The sequence below is a fragment of the Lasioglossum baleicum genome, chromosome 12, assembly GCF_051020765.1.
Source record: "Lasioglossum baleicum chromosome 12, iyLasBale1, whole genome shotgun sequence".
Classification (NCBI taxonomy): domain Eukaryota; kingdom Metazoa; phylum Arthropoda; class Insecta; order Hymenoptera; family Halictidae; genus Lasioglossum; species Lasioglossum baleicum.
Genome location: NC_134940.1, coordinates 14,150,802 through 14,176,852, shown reverse-complemented (window position 1 = coordinate 14,176,852; position 26,051 = coordinate 14,150,802). Strand labels below are relative to the sequence as shown.

The 26,051-nt window shown below is 35.1% G+C and overlaps 1 long non-coding RNA gene across 1 annotated transcript; it reads left to right on the top strand.

The window, feature by feature from the left end:
- Positions 1–1,573: 1,573 nt before the first annotated feature.
- On the top strand, positions 1,574–19,387 carry LOC143214204 (uncharacterized). Its single transcript, XR_013010107.1, has 3 exons — positions 1,574–12,335; positions 12,379–15,596; positions 15,751–19,387. It is a non-coding gene; the product is annotated as an uncharacterized LOC143214204 (long non-coding RNA).
- Positions 19,388–26,051: the final 6,664 nt, after the last annotated feature.

The window sequence follows — 26,051 nt, the reverse complement described above, 5'->3', positions numbered from 1 at the left end:
CATATATGTATACATATAGAAATTGTATAGTAGATGTAATGAGGTACAATTCACTTTTGTACCATTTAAATTCTTGTGAAACAGATGCAGAAAAGTTAATGTATGGCCCTAAAAACACTACCTGGAAAGAATGCTTTATAATCACAGAGTACGGGTCGAGGAATTATCTTTGATAATTTCCAAGGTGATACTTTTACTTCGTTGCCTGTCGTGTTGTTTAACCTTTTCGTTTAAGAAGTCGGAAATTATAGTTCTCCTGAAACGATCGCATTAACAGCGAAAAAATCGTTCCGTATAATTAGCAGACAATTAAGGTGAAGCTCTTCTCTAAAGTTCTTACATCGCGGAGGCATTTGTCGGTACACAAAAGTTGCAGTTTCGCATTTAATCTTACTAATTTATTATTACGTTGAGAATAGTAGATATAAAATAGAAAATTAGCAATTAGTTTCATGATTTAAAACAGAATTAGTTGCATTGGCAGGCAATAAAAATGAAATTATTATATTATTTGGAACCCAGAGCAATTATATTGTTAAAAGCAATTAATTATAGCATATCTTGAGCATACAAAAATTTTTTCTATACTGTATTATTTCAATCAAATTTATTTCATTTATTTAAAGAGAACGACATTTTTGACAAAATATAATGAGATTAAACGATATCATATCTGTACAAAAACTTATGTTAACACTAAAAAATATTAACTTTATGACTGATATTTTGATGTGTGCACACTTTTTAAAATAAGGTTTCAGTCACAGTTTAGGTTAATAGAAAGTAATTACATTCACTTGATCACGTGGACAGCCTATATGTATTTTTATGTTCTAAAATCAAACAAAATATATGAAAAAGGAAGGTCACAAGTAACAATAACGAAGAAAAGAAGATACTCATGTAAGCGTAGTGTCGTCAGATCAAAACCTGTGTCCCTAAACGTTAGCTTAGAATACCATAAACTGATATTGTATCATTAGACAAGAATCCATTTTGCCATCTCCATTGTCCGAATTTCGACACTACAGTTGTACGTGCCCACGGACTGTTTTCAATGCACTTGCTGCACTCCTCGGGACGCGTGCAACATGGAAAATGCGATCGATCGGACGACGTTGCGGTACGTTTCAGGTGAACATTTAATTACGAGGCTGCCGTCTGTCGATGACATCGTTATAGTGACGTAAGCTCCGTTCAAAAGAGCGGGGGGAGCAGCGGGTGAAATGGAGTTGGTGTTCGGGAGGAGAATCTCGGTGCACATGCAGCCCTTTCGAGTTGTGCTTGATAGAAAGAACATTATACATTCTGAAATAATTATAATATACTATAATATATAATATAATGTATATAATAATAATATACATATAAATAATAAATAAATATATATGTGTACATAAATATATTCATATTAATATATTTAATTAATTAATCAACTAAGATATTAATATATTAATATATTATATTAAGTCATTATATAAAATTATATATAATATATATATATATCATACATTACATTTATTACATTTACGTACATTAAATATATAAATAGTATAATGTATACAATAAATCTTTTTTTTTTCTACGTAATTGTATCTGACAATAGTGGGAAAACGTCACCTCCCATCTCAGCGAAACGAAGAAGTAGGGGAACGAGCCAAACGTGGCCCGCGAGTTGCACAGGCCTGTTCTACACCAATATAAATTAAGAAAATATTTATTAACCCTATCTAACATATTAAACTGAATGTACGAACAGATGAATTCTACAATTAGTAAAAAAATATTCTGCGTCCTGTTCCCAAATTTTCTAAATAAACATAAAAACGTGTTCAAACGAGGTATTTAAAATGGAAATATGTTGTCAACAATGACGACAGTATATCATTAGTTAAAAGGTCCAATCCGCTTGTTGAAGTAATATTAATTTTCATTTAGTCTTTGTGTATCTTTCTCGTGGAGCATATTCGCTCGGGTTAAATCGCACAGAAGGTTTTAAGGCTGGACGATCACTGCGGACGACCTTTTTGATTAACTGCCGCCGATTGTAAATTGTTGTCCGCGTCACGCGGCTCCATGGGATTGCGAAAAGACCGGCGAAGACCGGCTTGCATCAGGAAAATCACGAACTTTCTCGCTACTCGATATGTACTTTAAGGTGTCTGCGAGACCCGTGGGAACTTGACGACATCCTGACTACTGTTTATTAACGTACCGACCCGTGCCTTAACGCGTTCAACGCGCCAATGGATTATATCAAAACGTATTTTACCCTGCACGCGCAGAAAATCTAATTTGATGTACTCGATAGATACTGAAGCAAACGTGGTTCACATATTAGGCGAAAACATACAGTCGCGGGCAAAAGAAAGTTTCAATCCTGTACGGTATATGTATAACAGAGTCGCCAGATCTGCAAGTCACGTGACATTGCGACAAGTTTTACAGACTAAAATTTTATTTTAAGGTAGCAGGGAATTTTTTCATAAATATCTGCATCTTTTGTAGAAGAGGAAGAAAATTTATTTCTACTGTATGTCCACATTTGCTTTAGTGCTTAAATGTTGGTTACGAAAGAATAGAATTCTATTTCATTTTGTGTCAAGTTCAATTGTTCATATCTTGACAACGTGTTACACTAAAATTACGCGCAGAAAGTGTCTATGTATAACCAAAGTAGAATGTTAATTCAAGTCAGGCCCACATTTGGTCCATTCTCCACTTCTTCATTCTGCTACTGTGGGAGGCGATGTTTATCCACTACTTCACACCAGAAGTGTCAGAAGACCCGCTAGAAGTTGATTGGACCTGACTAGAATGACTAGAATTAGTATTGGGTTGGCGAGAAAGTAATTTCGGTATTTTAAGGTGAAATAAAACCGAATTTCTCTATTCAAGCGTTGAACTTTAAATCTTTAAATCAATAAAATATTTTCTTATTTATTCTCTCTGGCAAAGGATCATCGAACAAAAGGGAAAATATCTTATTCATTAAAATTCATTGTTTGGATAAAAAAATTGGGCTCCATTTCACCTTAAAATACCGAAATTACTTTCTTGCCAACCCAGTACAATTAGGTTGGCAACTAAATTCGCGACCTCTTGTTTCGTAATTCTTTTATTGTATCCTGGGCCCGCTCTAGGGGCCCTCTACAAATAAGACATTTGTCCGGGGCGCCAAAATTTTCCATTTTGGCGTGAGAAAAATATTGAAGTGTTAAATACTCAATTAGTAGAAAATTTGCTTTTATTAAAATATAAATAAAATGATTTGATTTTTATTGACAATAAAAAATATGTACCTTTGTTTAAAAAATATATATATTCTTAAGGGGCGGCAATTTGTCTTTTTGTCCGGGACGACGTAACCGCTAGAGCGGGCGCTGATTGTAGCATTAAAACCCTATTCAGTGACCATTCCTTTGGACTGTATATTATTAGAAAGCTTTGAATTTTAGCAATTAATTTAAAAAATCAATAAAATTCGATCAGAGATTAGATTAGACATTAAAAAATATATATAAATGACTTTGTTTGAGAAAATGTGGAGGTCGCGGACTTAGTTGCCAACGTAATATTTTTATAAATAACGCAGAATAAACAAAAATGAAGTATTGCATTTTTTCATTCGTTTAAGAATAATGTTAAGTGTTACACGTGTCTGCACGGGTGGCGCCACTCTTTACCGTCAGGTTTAACAACGGAATTTGTGTCAGCGGTAGTTTCATCGCAATCCGCTATTGTTGGTGCCCACGGTGAATACTAGAAGCGATCTTCCGTGTATCGGTTCGCTTACTGAATTTTATTTACTTCCTGTTGCACGTCCGCGGAACTTTACATGGACACTTATAGTTGCAAAGGAAAGTAAAGTTTGTTGGGATTAATGTTTCGGTGAAAGCTCAAAAATATTTACACTTTCGAGCGTTCTTTTTTTTTTTTCAGTTTCTCAACACGTTCACTGCCAACATTTCAACAACATGTAAACATTAATTTGACTTTCTTTATGCGACATATAAAATCTCGGTCGTCACACATGTGTGACGTCGACAGCGGACGCGTTAATTTAAAGTTGTTATTATGACTAGCCAGTGTAAGATACACTAACGAACAGGAGCACTTAACGTTCCGCTAACGATACATAACCCATTAGCTTCTAATTATTTAATTAAATGCTTGTCGTAGATATTCATTCAATTGGTTATGAAGTATTTGTAGACGATCATTCAAAACAGATCTAAAAATTTGATCGCAAATTTTACATTCTATCAGGTCATTAAGTATGAAACTTGGCAAATGTGTTCGAAATTTGTGTTTTATTTGTCAAGTTTCATACTTAGTGACCGATGACTTGACAAATGTGTTTGAAATTTGTGTTTTATTTGTAAAGTTTCATACTTAATGACCTGACGACCTGACAAATGTGTTTGTTTGTGTTTCATTTGTCAAGTTTCATACTTAATGACCTGATACAACGTTAACATATTACCGACCGGTGATTATTGCAAATTTTTGAAAAATCTATGGTACATGGCTAAACACTTTTTAATGGAACCTTCAATAGCAACAGCAATTTTCATTGTGAACTAACAAATCACCCTCAATAACGCCATCTAGTAGTTTCATTTAAGATTGCAATGTAAAAGAACATTTTTATGCTGTCTTTTGGTACAGCACAATTATTGAAAATTATTGATTGAAGAGATATATACACCATGCTTTCCATTGTATTGTCAGAGTTTAATCAGAGGTGTCATATTGATCATGAATTCATTTTTTCAATTAAAAACGTGAACATTCTTATGGAATGTTGAATGGGCTAGAAGATGAGTCCGATCACAGTATTATATCTTTATATTGTTGTATTGTTTAACCAAAATACATATAGCGTTAACTAAACTGCGGATCTTTATGCGAAATAAAAATTGTCTGTATCTTTTGAAAGAGAGGAGTTAGATGGACGTTTAATTCTTATTTTAATCACTAACATTTAATCCTACTTTAATCACTAACTAACACTTAATTCTACTATATTTACTGTTTTAAATGGCACCCACTAATTTTTCCCATAAATGAATAAAATACGCAGTCTAGTGTTAACCATTGAACCGTACTTCTTCTCATTTACGGTTCCATACTTATTTGAACGTGCGCTCAGAAAGCTATCGTCCAAACTCAATGCGGTTTTGAAAACTCTAAGTTAGCAATACTGATCGTATCCGACGAAATGCTTACAAAGACATCGCACAACAGCAACAGCTGACAATATGAAAGGCGATATTTCCAACGGTTGCGCAAGAATTTCTTCAGACACACTGTAGAGAATAAAACACATTTCTTCTACGCATAAAGAACTGTATTACGTTCAGAGTAAACAACATTTAAGCCCGTATTAAAATAATTAAATGTATAGTAGAAAATGATGTATAATTGACGTATAATTATCTCAAATTAATTAAATAAAAGATGCACGCGTATTATATATGGAAATAACAGAGAATAACCGATCGTAAGAAAGGTTATTCCCGCCATAATTAAGTAAAACATACAATCAATGTCGAACGTACTCTGCGGTCTAACCATTTTCGTGACTTACTGTAAGCTACACACCTCTAATGAGTACACAACCTATTACATAAATATTAGTAGCTTCCTTTTTTATAACATTTTATTCGGAAAAAAATATTTAATATTCGGTTTATACAATATTTTGAGACATTCAGTTTCTTACGATTTCAATGGATACTTCATGACTGGAGTGCCGATCTTTATGCAGTTATGAAGAAATTGGTTGGGCGAAATATAAAACGGTGAAAGATTATAAAAATTCAAGAATGTTGTGATGTTGCTTTTAATGTAACAAAGTCGTTAAGGGATGAAATCAATTTTTATGTTATTCCTGTTTCCCACAATCAATGTAAAACATTTTTATTTTGCATTAACAAATCCGCACTCCAATGATAAAATATGCTGCAAATGGAAACGTCATTATGCAAAGCGAGATATGTAAAGTGTTATATACATAATTACAAGTGAAACCGTAGATAGTTATATAACGCCATCGAATGTAAACGATCAAACTGCATAAATATTTTATAATGTACAATGTATTCAATATGCAGTGTAACAGAATGCGAAGATCATTGTTGAATAATAGAACAAGACGTTTACGACCAATTATCGCATGCTTTCTCCAGATCCTCGAGTATCGATGTCTTCGCTGGAGAAAGTAAAACGTATTCGCCCATTCCTGGCTTGTTGTTAGAATTGGCAAACACACACTGTTTACATGAACAAAAGTTTCCAAGAAATCTTCGCCTGTTTTAGGTATAATTTATATGTATGATATATATATTATCTTGTGCATTCTCGATGAATTACCATCGTGTATCATCATAACGAGATATTAGCGAAATAATTTTCCATGTACAGAATGTACCCGTTGAGTCGTGTCCCCATTTTTTAGGCATTTCCGGTAGTGCAATTAAAAAATGTTTCCCTGATTTATTCTGTGAGAAATAATTTTTCATTGAAATTATGTTTGCACAAAATTTTGGAGTTTAAGATAATTTTCAAGTCACGATGTAATACAATTAACACGGACATTTTTGTATACCTATCTTCACGAACACCCGTCAAATAATTGTCGGGTAAAGGAAATATTTTCTTTAAAAAAAAGATTAATTTAATTTAAAAACAATTACAATCTTAACAGACTTAAATAATGAAAAAATAAAGAAGTTTTGTTATTGGATTAGTAATGTATACGACATAGACCTCTCGAGCTCCGCTGTCCTTTTCTACGTTCGGCAAGAATCAAAGAATAGTATCCCTGGCAGATAATTGTCCCTGGGCAGACCCGTGTTGGGAACAATTACCGATAAAATACTGTATTGGGTTCGGAGTCATCGAAAGATATCTACGTTGAATTATGATTTTTATGTAGTATCTACGTACTAACTACTTTTACATTTATCACCAGAAAAATAATTTCGTGGAAAAAAACGGTTCATTACGATTAACTATGAAACTAGCTTACCAGCCATTTTGTCGGGTATCCATAGAGATAGGTATACATCATACAGAATTCTGAAATTACCGGCCTGAGGGGAAAATAAAGGGTATCCAGGGTATTCGCGTATTATCACTAACCAGTTGTAAATAGTAAATATTAGAACAAAATGAAAGAGGAAAAAGTAGTACTGTTTTTTATGCGCAACACAATGGCGTATGTAATTTAGTTGTGTATATACTATTTTGTTAGATATGAAGGTGACCTTCAATTTTTTAAATGGAATGATGTATATTTTTTTATATCACATGGAAGCGTGTGTCTAGACGAGTTCATCCGTATACTGCACAGTGACTTTCAAGGTCATGCGCGGTCAGAAATGGAAGAAACATTTCCCCTTTCATTTTTTTCTAATATTTACTATTTACAAGAAAAACGCTGGCCAGTGATAGCGCGAACACCCTGTACATTCGTCTCATCACACCAATAATTGTCAGCATAAATTGCAAAAGAATTAATAGTTATGGTTTTTGTAATGAAGTCCGAAATCCTAAACCTAGTGTTAAGAATGAATACGATCACATCTCGCTAACTGTGAAAAGTGGTCAAATAACTCGGATCAGTTGGAACGAAATGGCGAAAGTAGCTAAAATTGCAAAGTGTTGTTGATGTACCATAAACGGACACGGTCGACGTTCACATGTGTTCGCACGTGGACATTCAGAACGGAAGAGTCCGTTGCAGCTCGCTCGCGCATCGTACATGGAAGAAAGTCACGCTAACCGGAAACGTCGTTACAAAACTGATATAACAACGTGTGCAATTTGTGTTTGTCACCTGTGCACGCCACCATCATATTTTCACATTATGTTCATTTATGTTGTATTATTGAAATTTAATGCCGCAGAGAACGAGGAAGAAGAGAAAAATCGTTTTTTAAACCGCCTGAGCTAGTATCGCCAGATGAGGGGAGGGAGCACGAAGTGAGAGGAAAAAGTTACCTCCTCTCCAGGGATCTGCGAGAACCTGAAATATCGGGTCGGGTCGCCGATATCGATATCGGGATTCGCGAAGTAATTTATTCTTTATATATGTATAAATATATAATAACTTTATTTGGGGTTCCCCTTGTGGTTACAAATTCTTACACACTCTTCCTCTGACCTCCTCGCTCTTACAGTATAACCTTAATTCTAATAATATATAGAGGGAAAGAGAGAAAGATATATTTACAAAATATATATTTATAAATATATTATATATATTTAATACAATATAAAATATATATATATATATATAATTACTATACAAAGTTCTCTTTTCATTGAAAGAATATCGTCCATCACGAATTCTTTTCAAGATTGTCATGTGCCATGTTATCGAAATTTTCGGGAAACCCGATTCTTTCGGTTCTCGCACACCCCTACTCCTTCGTGCCGGTACCGGACACATGCACGACAGAAATGAAACGCGTCACGTGACCGGCCATGGCTGAAGCGCGAGGAATAGCGCCGTAGGAGGGGAAGGTAGAACTTTTCTGGGATGGAATTAACCCTTTGACGGCGATGTTCGGGTCTATTTTGATCCAGAGTATCAAAATAGTCGTTTGTGAACTCAACTTTTGCCAATTAAACGACATTCTTAGATGATAACGCGAAAAGAACACAAAATTAACCCTTTGACGGCGGTGTTTGGGTCTATTTTGACTCACACAGTATCAAAACAGTCATTTGTGGATTCAATTTCTGCCAATTAAACTACATGAATAGCTGTTCCAAAGATGAACCCCTTGCCGCATCATTTTCTTTGCAGTTACAGTGATCAAAACGTATTTATCCCTAAAAATTTATATTTTTTGAATGGTTACATTTATTTGAATGCTTAAATATTGATTAAAAACGAATCAAACTTTATTTCATTTAAAAAGAAACGCGTAACATTCGTATTTCTTAGACTTCGCTTTAAAATCTTCATGACGAGTGTGACTCGTTAAAATACGGCAAAGGGTTAATGTATCTACAAGAAAGTAAAGTTGTAAAAGTATTATTTTTTAACGTCAGAAATACACTAATAAATGAAACAATCTTCAACTTTACTACCAAAACGATAAAAATAAATTAAACAACGATCAAGCTATATATTTTGAATATAAACGGCCGACAGACAACAAACGGTTAGTCATAGGCATGTTTCACAAGAATTAAGTATAATTAACTAGTTAATGTGTTTATCTCTGAATCAAACTATATACAGCATTACAGACAACCAGACGAGAATAGCACGAAAAAAAGTTAGCATGACTGTACAAGGAGTGCAAGAAGTTTAGAAATCTTCTGATTAAATCTCTCGTTTCTGAGTAATGTAAGGAGATAAGAAAGCATGAGAATATTCTTAATTACGACACGGAGTCGTTTGATTGCGCAGTTCACGCCAATTCTGAGTTCATGCATAAGAAGGACCATTTACCAGACTATACAAGTGTACAGCAGTGCTGTAACGAGGGCGTGACGAAGAAGGAATAAAAATTTGTTCTTATTTAGGTTATAGATTATTTATTTATACAAATACCTTGACAAATACATTACTGTATATACAGGCAATTCATTTTGACGAGGTTAATAGTATTTAATATATTGCATTTTTAGTAAAATTTAACTTGTTATTGGGTTACGGGGAGGCGCAAGTTAGACACTTGCTACAGGCGCTTCATACCCTCGTTACGGCACTGGTGTACAGTGTACATTATGAATCGATAAAGTGTGTATACACCTATACCTATTGTAAAATATATCCGTACTAAACATTTGGTTTTTTGTACTTGTTTCCATAACTGTTTCCACACACTTTAAATCAGAATAACTTTTTTTGTGAATGCATCAAACGATTTCAATTTCTCTGTAAGGCTAGAAGAATTAGTTTAGTAAATGACGTCCATTAAATAAGTTGGAAAAATGCATTTGGACGGAATTGTGGTGAACAATAGTAAAAATTGATTTGTACAACTTTTTTAGCCAATGACGAAAGTTTAAAAGATGTGTTTTGTAAACCTGTATGAATTATAAACTTTCTGAAAATTTCATTGAAATTAGTTAAAGTAGAAAGGCCGAAAATCATGAAAAATTGCAATGTCTACCGTTTAACACCATGACATAATAATTACAAAAATACGTATATCATAATTACCAACGAAAGATCCTTGTAAAGTCATAATTTAATTTTCGTTGATAGATGCAGAATTATTATATAAAATCTTATTAATCTTATAAAACCATAATTTAATCTTCGTTAATAGACGTAACATCAATTTGCAATTGGAAGAATATTTTTGTCGATGCCAAAAAAATCCAACGCTTTTTGTATTCAGTATTTGGCGATATTAATTAAATATTAGATTCTCCAGATTCAAACCGGAGCGAGATGTGATTTCAATTCCGTTAAAATTGGAAATTCTGAATTGGGTGACATTCTCGGTAGTGGTCGCGTGTCCTAAACTCAGGTTCATGAGAGCGTTACGTCATTTCAATACCAAGATCACACGAACACACCGTTCCACTCCCACCTCTACCTGCAGTCCCACCGCGATGCACTCGCGAATGAACTGGAAATCCCTGGTATCGATTGCACGGCTCTTCCTGGTGCACTGTACCACCCCCGCATATGTAAACATTTCAAATTGTCGTTGCTTGCTGTTAGCATAGAGACTCTGTCGTCGCAATGAATAATAATTAGATTGCGTCGGTCTCTACGCAAGTGTCTTCACCTTCTCAACAAGACAGAAATCATGCTAGCAATCTACTTTTTACTAGATCCTAGGCCCGGGCTACTGGGTTTGTGTAACACAGTCAACGAAAACGGGAATTTACACAGGCATGCGCAATTTAGGATTTGTGTTCCCAAGGATTATATCCTCAGTATTGCTCTTTCCCATTAAATGACCTCGGTGGTTCGTTATGCTCTGCTAAAATGTCGCTGAAAATGAAGATGAAACGTTTGAAAATATCCTGTATTGGAAACAGATGATTGATCGTTTAATTCCGATGCATCGTTTGCATAGACTCGATACGTTCAGTCCTACACATATAATTCATATGAATGTCTCAGTAGGCATACAAATAAAACGACCCTGAGACAGCTGGTGACATATTTATTGTTAGAATCAAGTACATGCTAAGAAATACTTGGTACGTATGCATATTTTCTTACTTAGGTACATGGTCATGCTTAGTAGGGATCATCGTGTTTCAAATTTGGAAGGTAACGTATTCTATTCCATTAGCACCGTTCAATCGAAATAATTAAGTTACGAGAGAGATGCTTGTGAGTAGACTGTGGATTTCGACAACGATATCAGTCTGGCGGTCGACAACCATGTCAGCCTGCTGTGGGTTGCAGGACACTCTGGCAGTCCACGACCATGTCAGCCTGCTGAGGGTTTCAGGACACTCTGGACATTCATCACAAAAAACCATGTCAGCCTGCTGTGGGTTCTAGGGCATTCTTGCGGTCGACAACCATGTCAGCCTGCTGTGGGTTTCAGGACATTCTTGCGGTCGACAACCATGTCAGCCTGCTGTGGGTTTCAGGACATTCTTGCAGTCGATAACCATGTCAGCCTGCTGTGGGTTCTAGGGCATTTTTGCGGTCGACAACCATGTCAGCCTGCTGTGGGTTTCAGGACATTCTTGCGGTCGACAACCATGTCAGCCTGCTGTGGATTCGAGAACATTCTTGCGGTCGACAACCATGTCAGCCTGCTGAGGGTTTCAGGACACTCTGGACATTCATCACAAAAAAGGGGGGATGTAAATCTATTAAAAAAATGTCTGTCTTGTAATGAAAAAGTATCCTCCCTTGGTATCCTTGCATCCTTGATCTCCTTGGCTGAATCTTTCAGTGACAATGTCTGTGCCACATACTAACGTGTAGTAACACCTCAACAACCAAGCGCGACCTGTGAAGGGTTACCAGTTTTGTATTTTCATCTTGGAAGGCTGATGTCACCTGCCAATCGTGAACGTCGAAGATCGTGCAGCCTAAAACAATTCATCTGTTTGCAAAGCCTCATCAAGCCCATGTATATTGAGTACTGTGCTTTGCAACAATCCTATCAGAATCGTCAGTTGAACAGGTGAGTATTAAATACAAACCATAACTACATATATCTGCTGAAGGATTCTCATCTTTGTAGGGTGGTGACACCTGCCAATCGTGAACGTCGAAGATCGTGCAGCCTAAAACAATTCATCTGTTTGCAAAGCCTCACCAAGCCCCTGTATATTGAGCACTGTGCTTTGCAACAATCCTATCAGAATCGTCAGCTGAACAGGTGGGTATTAAATACAAATCATAACTACATATATCTGTTGAAGGATTTTCATCTGTGTAGGGTGATGACACCTGCCAGACGTGAATGTTGAAGACAAGGAAGAAATAATTGATTTCTTGGCAAAGCCTCATCAAGCCCTTGTATATTGAGCACCGTGCTTTGCAACAATCCTATCAGAATCGTCAGCTGAACAGGTGGGTATAAATACAAACCGTACATACATATATATCCGCCGATGGCCTCATAGATTCTGCATGTGTGGTTGAGCGTTGATCGTCCAGTAACGCTTTCGCGCAATAATCTCGGAACAATACGTTTCGATTGAAACGAAGTTAGCTAGCCGATGACGGTGTAACCGTCCAGCCTAGAAACGGTGAACCGTCATTCCACCCGGAAATCGTCATCCTCGGGACTCGGACCTAACCCGACCAGGTTAAGTTAGGTCGATTCCGAGGGAGGTCGTCGGCTGCATCAGCGTGTTCATGTTCCCTTTCATGCGTAGGCGTGGCGTAAAGGGGTAGGGGGCGTGGCTACTCGCGATCAATAAAACCATCCCCCGCTTGACGTCGGTGATGCTCACCTCCGAAAACTGAGGTTTTCATGGTAGTGGTGGTTCTGCGCGGGTGCATGCACTCTGCCAAACCACATCGATCCCTCGAACCTTCCCTTTTCACGCTACGAGCACCTCTTCGAATTACGCAGGAGATTTCATCCGTGGCGGTCACGTGAGCGTCTGGTTCCTCGAACAAGTCACTGGCTTTTTGATCCTTGCGCCGCGCCGCCGTCGTCGTTCGCTTGTTCTTCTTTCTCTATTGATGTGCCGCCGCCGCCGCCTGCCCAGGCGAATCCGTGCTACCTGGTTCTTACATATCTGATGTTCCCCACAAGCATTTATTTATGTAATTCTACCGGGGGTAACTGGTGGACGTGATTCTACAAGACGGAAATGTAGAATATTTCTGAACAAATATTGTTCTCGAGGAAATCAGCTTTGAATCCTCACCTGGCAGCCTGCTTTTCGGCTTGGTGGATCTCGTTGTAGACGTAGACTGTTCACGTTGTCGCATTTGCTATAGCTGTATACAAAAGTTTTACTCCTTTTCAATCTTTTCAATCGATTGTGGATCTTTATGCAAAATAACTGTTTACCTCGATCGCAACAAACTGGAGCTAAATATAAATCGATCTCCATTCTTAATAAGTTCAATTGGCTGGAAATAATATAGCTCGAAATTCTTCTAATTTGTTTACTGTTTTGTGTTTAGAATAGAATATTTGTGAACAGATATTGTTCTCGAGGAAATCAGCTTTGAATCCTCACCTGGCAGCCTGCTTTTCGGCTTGGTGGATCTCGTTGTAGACGTAGACTGTTCACGTTGTCGCATTTGCTATAGCTGTATACAAAAGTTTTACTCCTTTTCAATCTTTTCAATCGATTGTGGATCTTTATGGAAAATAACTGTTTACCTCTATCGCAACAAACTGGAGCTAAATATAAATCGATCTCCATTCTTAATAAGTTCAATTGGCTGGAAATATAATAATATAGCTCGAAATTCTTCTAATTTGTTTACTGTTTTGTGTTTCTCCGATCCATTTTCTATTATGAACGCATAAAATCCGCTGACTGCACTTCGGTGGAATTGTTTATATTCATTTTTAACAGTCCTTTCAATTTTTGTCGTTCAATAGTATCGAAGCTAATTGTCAACGTAATTTATTTTAAAGTTTGAACGTCGTAGATTGCTTTGATATCAGTAGACTGCGGATTTCATTCACTCTCGAAAAGGATGAATAGCTCAAACTCAAAACTGGAAAGATGTTAGAAGAATTGGAAAATATTGTTATATCATCGTCGACTTCCTAAGATGATTGAAAGAGAAAATACATTTTAATTTTTTTTCTTTCTATGATGAATTGAGATCATTTCAAATTGAATGAATTAAAACCTTAAATTGAATGCAGTGTAGGACAGAACCGGATTGAGATTATATCCGAATTAATTTCAGATTCTTGCCTCATTTAACGTACCCCATTTTTCTCCTGTCGTTTAATTTCATGTATCATTCTGAATGTCTGATTTTGAGAATAATATTTTCCCTGATTTATTGTACTGTTTGTCTCCTCTCGTGCGTTTTCTCTATTAGCGTGTTGTGGGTGGGCACCAATTTACGAAATGTAGTTTGCAGAATAAGTTTCATTCATTGTGCGGTTTCCGTGTGTGCGGCGAATGCGTGGGCGTCATTGAAAGGTCCAAAGTTCGCCAGGCCAGATTAGTCAATAACTCCCGGGTCTGCCACTGCTTTAAACGAAAAATCTGACCTTTTTAACGCGAGTGAGTAGCACTGAAATTTCCACGGTGACGTCGTTAAAATTTTTATCGTATTTGATCTGTGCGTACACATGTGCTTATGTTAATGTTACAATCAGTGGATAAAAATCAACATCGCGATCGTTAGCACACTTTTCTTTAGCTAAATATTGAAAGATGTTTACCGGCTTGAGAGGGCAAACAACCTTTAGGGATACTCTTTCATACTGTTCGCCTAAGCGTCGCGATTATCTTATGTAACATTTGTGTGTGCGGCTTGCAGTTTACTCTAGAATTTGATTTAATAGCCTGTCTTCCGTCGCATGCAGTTATGTACGTGCGGTGGTACACGTCTCATTATCAATATGACATCGCGACCCATTCACCGTTCTTTCAATCGATCGTTCGCGTGTGAGTATTTCAGAAAAATACGGAGCAATTTGATTGAAAGCCGAGAGATTATTACCGCATTTTTTAACTATTTTTATTTCCTCGCGTTTTATTGTTAGTACGGACTGCTAAATGACTAATCGTGGGCATGTGATTAGAGGACTAACACTAAACCTACCATCACCGGTCAAAATGACCGGTTCCAGATTTTTATTTTACAATTATTGATATAATAAAGATATAATTTCATAAGAAATATGATTGTATAGATATCTTTAGTGGAGTACATATTACATTAGGAGCTGCGCAAAGTCTGAATGAAACGAATCTTGTCATCTTTACAGTAGTGGACAAAAGTTTAAAGACCCTCTAAAAAAGACGATAACTATTTTAATATTGTACTATACGATTTGAACTTTTTTGGGAAGCCAGAGCAATTAGTTTACTACGGGATGTGAAAAGAAATTTTTTTTCAAAAATTACAATTGATCGGAATTGTTGAAAAATACTAAAAGTTGCATTTTCAACTTTTTTGTGGGTGATTTGACCCCTCGTGGTACGTTTAGTGTTAATAAAATAAAGCTGAACAAGAAACAACGAGGTCACATGTTTTATGCCAATGAAAATAATTATTAAGTGATGGTTATGTCGATAAGAGTTCATCTGAGATTTATATAAAAAATCTGAAACGGGTCATTTGACCCCTCGTGGTAGGTTTAGTGTTAATATTGCTTCTACGTCACAGCTTCAAGATATTGCTGAATGAAACATCCGCACGTATACGCGATTAACAATGGCATGCTATCAAAACATAGTAATCGGTGATTTGACACTTTTTTTGTTTCCCTGCATTCCAATATCTAACACAATCGGTTGTGCTTACCGTGAAAAACATTCGTGTAGTTGGCACCACGCTTTACAATACATTCGATTTCGAAAGCGTGGCGTGTCACACGCGAAACGCTCGTGTTGCTGAGCCAATTTACAGGCGCTAAACACACTTGTGTATTTCACACGTGATAGGAGAAATGCTCTTTTATCTTAAGGGGAGATTCTGGTCTAGGAAGCTAGAGATCATTTTCCGGATTTCTTTTCTAACAACGTAAATAAGATAACCTTTGTTATAAACAGGCTGTCCCATATACACTCTACCACCCTTAACCTCTTGCCCTACAATATCGTGACAGACTCGTGATGAAGATTCAGAACAGAGTCTAATAAATATATATATATATATGTATGTTATTAATTTCCTTTACACCAAGATGAAATTCTATTTTGGTTTTGTTAACGTATAGTTATTGGAGAACATGTAGGCATACGATAGATATAAACTTTCTCCTTTTATACGAAATTGCGAACTACAAAAAAAGTTTTAATCACTGAAACCGTTAAATAAATCGTAGGGCAAGGGCTTAATGACCTTGTTTATACAGATACAAATAAATATTTGGGGAGAAAGTTGTTGTATTTGTAGGAGGAAAAAGACTACGTGGGTGAAGGTCATCTCAAGGTCATATTTTTCGAGATCTTATGAAAGGTATTGTTTTTTTTCAAATATTAGGTCGTTCGGAAAGTAATCTCGTTTTTCGTGTAGAGATAGCAAATTGCATTTCAAATAAAATCGTAAAAACTCGTACAACTCTATTTTTGCTAATAAAAAACAGAAATTCTACGAGCATGGGATATTTAAGTTGCCTGAAAAATCGCGACAGATCATGAAACAAAATGTCATAAAACTTATTCAAAAAGAAATGACTTTCCGAACGACCTACCTCTACGAATTCTACTATTAGAATAGCCTACCTTTCGTATCGTGAATAGATAGAGTCACCGCAAAAAATTGCTGTACCATTATTCAAAATATTGTTTGGATTATTAAAATATGTTGGTATCTAATCAAATACTAAACGTGTAAGTATTGTACGAGGTATTATATCAATTTCATATTCATATAAAGAAAAAGATTAAAATAGAATGAAATTATTCTAAATCCGAAGAAATGTTTAATTTTCGAGTTAAAATAGCCCCGAGTGCAAAGGGTTAAATATGTATTTCCGACAATGTGGTGGTCGAACGTGTCTCGCTCCATTCGAACTTTTTCACTGAAACTTTCTGTTGGAGACTTACTTCAGGAACACCCTATGTGTCGCTGTAATGTATCATTTAAGTCACGATTGTAGGTTTTGTTCCCGCTTTCGTCTATAAATCACAGTAGACTTCCTTGTGCTCGTGTAGACAAAGCCAAATTTGTATTTAAGGTGTTTCGTTTCTATAATGAGTGTACAAATCATTATGTAAACTGGCTATTTGCATTGAAATTTCAGTTCTCTAAATAGTTGAAATTTTCCAAGTACCATTGAAACATTAATGTCCACCACTGGACTTTATGCACTTATGGCAAAACTGTGTAGAGGAACTTTGAAATAGCAGGAAGATTAATAAAATTTAAGAGTATACTATATTAAATTTCTAAAAATTTTTAGACAAACGCAGAACTTTATATTTAATTTCTACATATATTCTACAATGAATGCAGACAATTATTATTTTGTATCAAGATCCGCTGACTATACACCATTTAAATGAGTAAAATTAATTATAATGTATTAGGCATAATTTAGGTATTATTATCTATAATCGCATTATTCTACCAAGTAAAAAATTTTTAACTATAAGATGAATCGAAATGAATTTTAGACGAATCAATTTCAACTACAATTTATTAAACTTATTAAATAAATCTCTTATGCGAGGATGTTCCAAAGATCATGGTTATGACAATCTTTGTCTTTTCTATTTTTGTATTATTAAACCAGTTTTTTTTTGATATCGTGCAATTGACTAGTGTGGCATTCTACGTGTTAACATTTTCTATAAAATTCTTGGTTGTTTATCAATCCCTGAGAGACGAAAAAAATTCAGATTTAGCTTTTACGCTTCCAAGGTTGCATAACTTTAATAACTCGCTGGGAAAGCTCAAAGGCATGGAAAAATCGAACGCGACTGAAAATGCTCTAAGCGTTCTTAAACCTCTGTAAGTGTTCGAAAATGTCCGTTCAATCATTCCTGGTGTTTTGTTCACGTAGTTGAATATAGTCGCCTGAAACTTTCTACGCGTACGCCGACACATACCAGTTCGACCTAGACTAATTGTGTATTTATGTTACGTTTCCTTTGTCGGCTCTAAGATGTTCTCTTTACGTGAACCTATTGACCTGTCGTAGAGGCGAATGTCTACACAACAGATTTCGTCTGCGAGTGATTTAAAGGTCATTTTGATAATACTAGCCCTGAAAGAAAATACTAGAACAAAATTGTGAATGCGATTGTTCAACGAATTATTTCAGCGTATAATTATTAACCCTTACATTTATGAATGTTATCCAATAATTTCATTCAGGTGAAAACAATGCAAGAATAATTTTATATTGTTGTTAGTTAATAGTGTAATTGTTGACAGTGTATTAAAAATGTTAACAGTGCAATTTATAAACACTGTACCGTTTTTGGATCGTACTGAATGATTCTATTGTTTATAAATCCATAAAATTTTTGTCTAATCATTATTTATACTATAATGTTTATTTGGAGAATATGTAAATGATCATTTCATGAACCTGATAGTTGACTTGAATGTTTACATGTTGTTAATGCAGCCGTTAGAATCGATCGCAGATTCCGATGGCAACATATACATAAGAAGATAATTGTACACTTATCTGTGAAGAATGATAGGAATTGTATCTCACCGGGTATGTGTACGTACGTGATATGGATTTAGATGACCATGACTCACCTCGAATCGATTTCCTCTGCCCTCAAAACGACGCGTTTCATTTAAGAATAACATTGTTCTTATTCTTATATCGATCCGTCTTTATCTGTTCTCCGTGATTACAATAGCTAGCATTCGGAGACGAATGGACAGCTGGGCGAAGATTCGAATCACCCAGTTCCATCACGTAGATATTTCGTTACTTTCGGAATCGCTCAAAACGGAGAAAGGGAGATGACTTCGAAGAAACAGACCTGGGTAAGATAGTGTTTAATCCAATTTATTTTGATCTATGCGTACAACTTTGAAAATAAAATATTTTATTCGGTGCAATCCTTGTAACATATATATTTGAAAGTAATATTGCATTCGAATATATCTAATTTAAATTGTAAAAATATCTAATTCAAATATTTTTGAAGTATGCGTATAACATTGAAAATAGAATATTTAATTCGGTGCAATCCTTCTAAAATAGCATTTGAAAATAATATTTCGTTTAAATATATATTTAATTTAAATTGTGGAAATGTATAATTCAAATATATATTTCAAATATTTTTGCTGAAAATAATTTTGAAATAAGTGTACAACTTTTTATATAGAACTTTTTAAATAGAATTTGAAAATAATCTTTCGTTTTGCATCATTATTCGATAGTATTTGAAAATAATATTTCGTTTAAATACATATTCAATTTAAATTGTAAAAATGTATAATTCACAGATATATTTCAAATATTTTTGCTGAAAATTAGTTTGAAATATGTGTACAACTTTGAAGATAAAATATTTCATTCGGTGCGATCCTTTTAAAATAGAATTTGAAAATAATATTTCATTTGAATATTATTTAATATAAATTGTAAAAATATTTATTTTAAATATCTTTGCTGAAACGACTCTATTACACTCGAATCTTCTATGAAAGGCTTACTAACACTGTGTTGCCAGACGCGGCAGCTAAGCTACGTTGTGTAAGGTTTGTCAAGCATGTTAGTTCAAGAATTCTAGCGAAAAGTTTATTCATAACTAGTTAAGCACTCGTGTGATTGCGACTGAGACACTAAGCGAAATAGAACACATCAATGCTAACGGTGTAGATGTATGTATTCCGCTGTATGCAAAGCGACTATACATACGCCTGAATGAGCAGTCGTCTGATCATGATTAAGTAAGCGAAATGGACCACACAGGGTGCAATATCCCGAGGTTACTTATGCACCGCTAAAGAGGACTATCTTCTTCTTCTTTTGCTTAGCGAAGATGTGATAATATTTTTATTTAACACACGTAGCAAAGTAATTAAAAAATGATTCTACTTCTCATTGGTGGCAAAGGATAATTCCCGAGGTCATTTCAAGTAACTTTTTCCTTTGCGAAAATGATCTTCGTGGCTTCGTTCAGGAGTTATTAACGAAATACGCGGGCCAATCAGCGCGCGGCTACTAAGGACAGAACAGTATAGTAGTCGCGCTCTGATTGGCCCGTGTTTTTTTGTTAATAACTCCTGAAGAAAGCCGCGGAGAATATTTTTGCAAAGAAAAAAGTTGCTTCAAATGAACTCAGGAATCATCCCTTTCAAGAAAGTCCATTTTTAGGACACCCTATATTTGTATTGACAATCCTTTAAAAATTATGACTACCTACAAATTACTTCAGCCTTAAATTCCAGAATAATTTTCAATTTCTGTAAAATATTAATTCATGTGTATCGTTTTAGCGAGGTTTCTGTATCTAGTTAGAAGAGACCTGTTTATATTGCTCTGTTAAAGGAAATAATGTAAACGATAGTACTTTAAATTCATTTGACGCCCAATGCTTTATGTGTGATTATTGTTGTTTCTCTACTCTACTGAAAGATAGTGAAAAGGGACTTTGGTTAGTCTTCCAAAGTATAGCACCACAAATAATTGCTATTACGTAAAACATTCCTGGGTTACAAAATTCTTTTCCTCCGCGCTGGAGATAAGATCAGTATTGTTTAAACGAATTTCGACCATCTCCTTAAAATACACAACGAGTTAATTATACATTGAAACTCGTCGACTGACGTTCACGTAATTACGACTTACTCGCTGACCTTAGCTTTCGTTACATCAATTCGCGGTCATTAACTCTTAGTCATTTAGGCCAACTTTGATGTTTTTATAATCTTATGAAAAAGTTGCGCCTGATTTCTTCATTCCAAAATTCTTATTAGATGAAATCACTTATGACACCACTACTTCTGAAATCAACACCCTTTAAATACATAAATATTGATTGCTTTTATTTATCTCAAAATTAAAAGTTTTATTTATCTCAAAATTAGAATTTTTATTTATCTCAAAATTAGAATTTTTATTTATCTCAAAATTAGAATTTTTATTTTTTAAGACAACACTGCACCATGATTCAAATCTAATTTAGTATTTAAATGAAAACAGTATAGCTCAACACAATGATCCATACAGATATTAATTTTTATTTGTATACGCCATAGAAGATATTCTGAAGAAAATATACGACTAATGATAATATTAAATAGGAGATAGGTGTGACAGGATTTCACTAGATAAAATATTACATGTTACATTTCAGGCGATGGAACAACAAACCACAATGGTCACACGTGTCTGACGGTAGACTGATGAATATTCATATTGCAGCCATCTTATGCAACACACGCTGTATTGTGTGTACAACCAACACGATTTAGGGAACATAGTATATTTTTAGGAAATGTTGTTTTAACGATAACCACAAAAAGCTACTTTTAAAGAAATATAATAATAAACCTCATAATTAGACTCCGGATGTTTATACAAAATAAAAAGTTCATGCATCAATTGCAAGTCGCAGGAGCTAAATATAAATTTATATTCTTTATTAATAATATTGATGTGGTGAAAATGATATATTAAAAGTCTTTTAATATTTTCACTGTTTTAAATTACACATGCCCATTTTTGTTACAAATGCATAAAATCCGGAGTCGACTCGTAATAACAAACCTCACTTAGAGTAAGCTTAAATGAAGTTCTGACTAGATGATTGATTCATCAAGTGCCTAGAAAATGGTGGCAAGTTTGTAGAAAGGTAATCATCCAGCATAGACAATGTTTTTTTCTTGCAGAACGCTATTTGTCAACCTGATGTTATAAAATAGTCCACAATAGGTATCGTACGAAAAGAAGATGCGAGCGTCTCGGCTTAATTAACTTTCACTTGATGATCCCCTGTAGAGCAGCTGACCGCCTTCGCACCTATTGCATCAGGAAAACGGTGCAGCCTAATGAGCCTTACGACGTGATCCCGCGATCATCATTCAGGGATTCGAGCAGTGCTCCTAACGTCGACGCTTCACCACAAAAATGAAAACAGGTTACCTTAACTCTAAACCTACCACGAGGAGTCAAATGACCCATTTTAGATTTTTTATTTGACGATTATTGAAATTGTAAAAGTGTTTTCATGGGAATTTATTGAATATATTTTTTCACTCCAGTATACATTATAGTGAAAAATCGCACAAAACATGAATAAATTTAGTTTTGTTATTTTTATAATACAATACACAATATCGTATGTTTATCTGGAATAAAATTAACTCAACAATGGTTATTAAAATGAAGTTCTCTGGTAAACTCTGTTAAACTACTTGTTTCATGCACATCCAAAATGGTTGAAAATTCTATGAAACTGTCATTTAATTAAAATTAATTGTCATATATCAGCCTCGTGGGTGGCGAGATATTATGTATTAATACTTCATTCTGTGTGCACTATTTGATAAGAAAAAGTGCATTTCATTTTTCAAGTGAACGCTGGTCGTGAACGTGTTAAATCGTGTGTTAACCAGTTACGAAACTGGCCGGTGTGCGATCCCGTTTCGTTAAATCTATAATACTAACAAAGACTGGGTTGCATCGAGACGATGATGGTAATCGTCCGCTGGCAGACTAATGGGCTTTACGTAAGCGCATGCATGCACCGTTGTGAACAGGATCTAGGCGTAAATGATCATTACAATTTAGACGAAACTGAGGCACAACTCGAAAATCTTCAATACACGAGCGAACTAGTCGTATTTGTTAGGACATTAACATGTCCTGCGTGAAACAAGAAGTGTATGGGCAAAATCTAAAATAATTCCCATTTCTTTTGGATCAGCCTAATATTATTCAATTTTAATTTTCAATTATATACGTTTTTATATTATTTTTAACAGACGCTATTTATTTAGTTGGAAAAAGACAGACTGATGTATTCTTTTATTATTTAAATTGATATTCTTCAAATCATAAAAATTCCCATTTCTTTTGGTTAACCTTTATATAATTTAATTTTAATTTTCAATTATACGTTTTTATATTATTTTTAACAGACGCTATTTATTTAGTTGGAAAAAGACAGACTGATGTATTCTTTTATTATTTAAATTGATATTCTTCAAATCATAAAAATTCCCATTTCTTTTGGTTAACCTTTATATAATTTAATTTTAATTTTCAATTATACGTTTTTATATTATTTTTAACAGACGCTATTTATTTAGTTGGAGAAAGACAGACTGATGTATTCTTTCATTCTTTAAGTTGACATTCTTCAAATCATAAGAATTTCCATTTCTTTTGGATCACCCTTATATAATTTAATTTTAATTTTCAATTATACGTTTTTATATTATTTCTAACAGACGCTATTTATTTAGTTGGAAAAAGACAGACTGATGTATTCTTTCATTCTTTAAGTTGACATTCTTCAAATCATAAGAATTTCCATTTCTTTTAGATCACCCTTATATAATTTAATTTTAATTTTCAATTATACGTTTTTATATTATTTTTAACAGACGCTATTTATTTAGTTGGAAAAAGACAGACTGATGTATTCTTTCATTCTTTAAGTTGACATTCTTCAAATCATAAGAATTTCCATTTCTTTTGGATCACCCTTATATAATTTAATTTTAATTTTCAATTATACGTTTTTATATTATTTCTAATAGACGCTATTTATTTAGTTGGACGAAGACTTTGACTGATGTATTCTTTCATTCTTTAAGTTGACATTCTTGAAATCATAAAAATTCCCATTTCTTTTGGATCAGCCTAATATTATTCAATTTTTATTTTCATTTATACGTTTTTATACTAATTCTAACAGACCCTATTTATTTAGTTGGAAAAAAACTTTGACTGATGTATTCTTTCATTCTTTAAATTGACATTCTTCAAAGCATAAAAATGCGACAAGTAAGTGTGGACAAAGTAGATTATAACGTGTGTGTGCTAGTATTTTACTGTCAGCGAAAGGGAAATAAATAGATTAAAAAAAAGTGTGCTAGTTTCCCGCACGTTTATAATCTAGATTTAAGAGCAAGGTATTTTCAGTTCACGTCCTACATTCGTACATATTTCACTGTTGCACACTGCAATAACAGGAAATCCACTTGGCCGTCTAACTAAACTTCATCGCTTACCGTTCAACTGGCGGTCCGCGAGCCACATTTGGTCCATTCCCCCACTTCTTCATTCCGCTGAGGTGGGTGGTGACGTTGATGGTGGGGACTGTTTGCCTCGCGGCGAAGAACAAGTTGGATGTGATGCATAAATTGTAACTTGATTTTGAAGTCAACAGAACATGTTACATTTTTCAACAATTTTTGACCGTTTTCACCGGTTATTTATGTCCGTTTATTTATATACACGACTATTATTATTCTGGAAAATGGTTTATGCAGAGTTGAATGATAAGAAGAGGAGCACGTTCTTTTATTAATAGTTTTTTTCTTGTAGGTGGACGCGTAGAGGACATATGAAGGTCATTCGCTTTTTTAAAAATGTAGTATCAACATTTATTGCCACTTAGTGCAGTATCAACATTTATCAACACTTGGAAAACCATGTAGTGCTAAAACTATTAATACTCACGTACAGAAATTCCAATTTTAAACATTATACAATTTTTAGCGCATATCGCTTGCATTTTAATTTTCTTATAGCCAGGCTGCACCGCAGACGAGCGATCGTTGAATATGTTTGTATCGGATCTACACGTCGTACCTTCGAATATAAATTTGATGTAGGACTCTGATAGATTCAGAGTGGCTACGTATCTGGAATTTATAGTACTGTGTGAAATGTTATTTTTAGGAATATATACATAGATGGAACGGTAACGTATTCCGTGGCAGTGTAACGAAACATTGATTCTAGATAAAGTGTACTATCTTCTCCACGAAGTACTGCGGGATATACAGGGTGTCCCAAAAATGTGTTTCCTTAAAAAAGGCGATCCTTGAATTCATTCGAAGTAATTTTTTCCTTTGCGAAAATGTTCCCCGCAGCTTTGTTAAACAGTGATCAACGAAAAGCAGGGACCAATCAGGGCGCGCGGGTACAGCGGAGTCGTCGGACGAGGGGAGGGAGCACGAATTGAGGGGAATATGTCACGTGACATTGGGACACACGCACGACAGAGACGGAACGCGTCACGTGACCGGAATGTTGCGTAAGCGTGGGGAATAGCGTAGAAGGGGAAGGTAGAGTGGGGACACAATTCGAATCTAGCGAATAGGAAGTTTCCCAGACCAGCTCTGAATAAAACTAAGATCAAAAATATTGTGACAAAAGCAATACTATATTGTTTGACGGTCCTTAATATTCCGAATGTGATGTTTAAACAATGTTTGCAGCGGATTCTGAAAATGTCGCATAAAATGGAACACAGGCGGGCATGTCGTTCAAGGCGGCCAATAACTGTAAGTGACAACAAAAGGTTGACAGAAGAAAAAGGGAAAAGAGGAAAGAATCAGGCAAAAAGCAGAACTGTTTAATAGCAACCTGCCAGAAGCAGCGCACCGGCAACATAAATTATTGTTTCGGAGTATTCGCTGCTCGATGGGGTGCCAGCAACCCTGCTGTCTCTCTTTTCATGTCACCTCCGCGTATCCGCCACCCCTAGTACTCACGACAGCGTACCTAATATAATATTCTAGGCAATTACAGTGTTTGCGGATCAAACAGAGGGACTAGTTTTATCTTCACCGTAACTTGCCATCCCCACCGACGTCTCTAGAGGGTGGTGAGAATCACGCGGGTGGCAGACCAGGGGTTGTCTATATACAGAGGATTTGCTATTTTCGTTTACATTAACATTGTTGCGCGATTCAGAAAGTCTCTTTCACTTGAAACATTTTCCCCATCTCTACATATTAATTAAAATCTAAGTGGACCACCCTTATCGTTAAA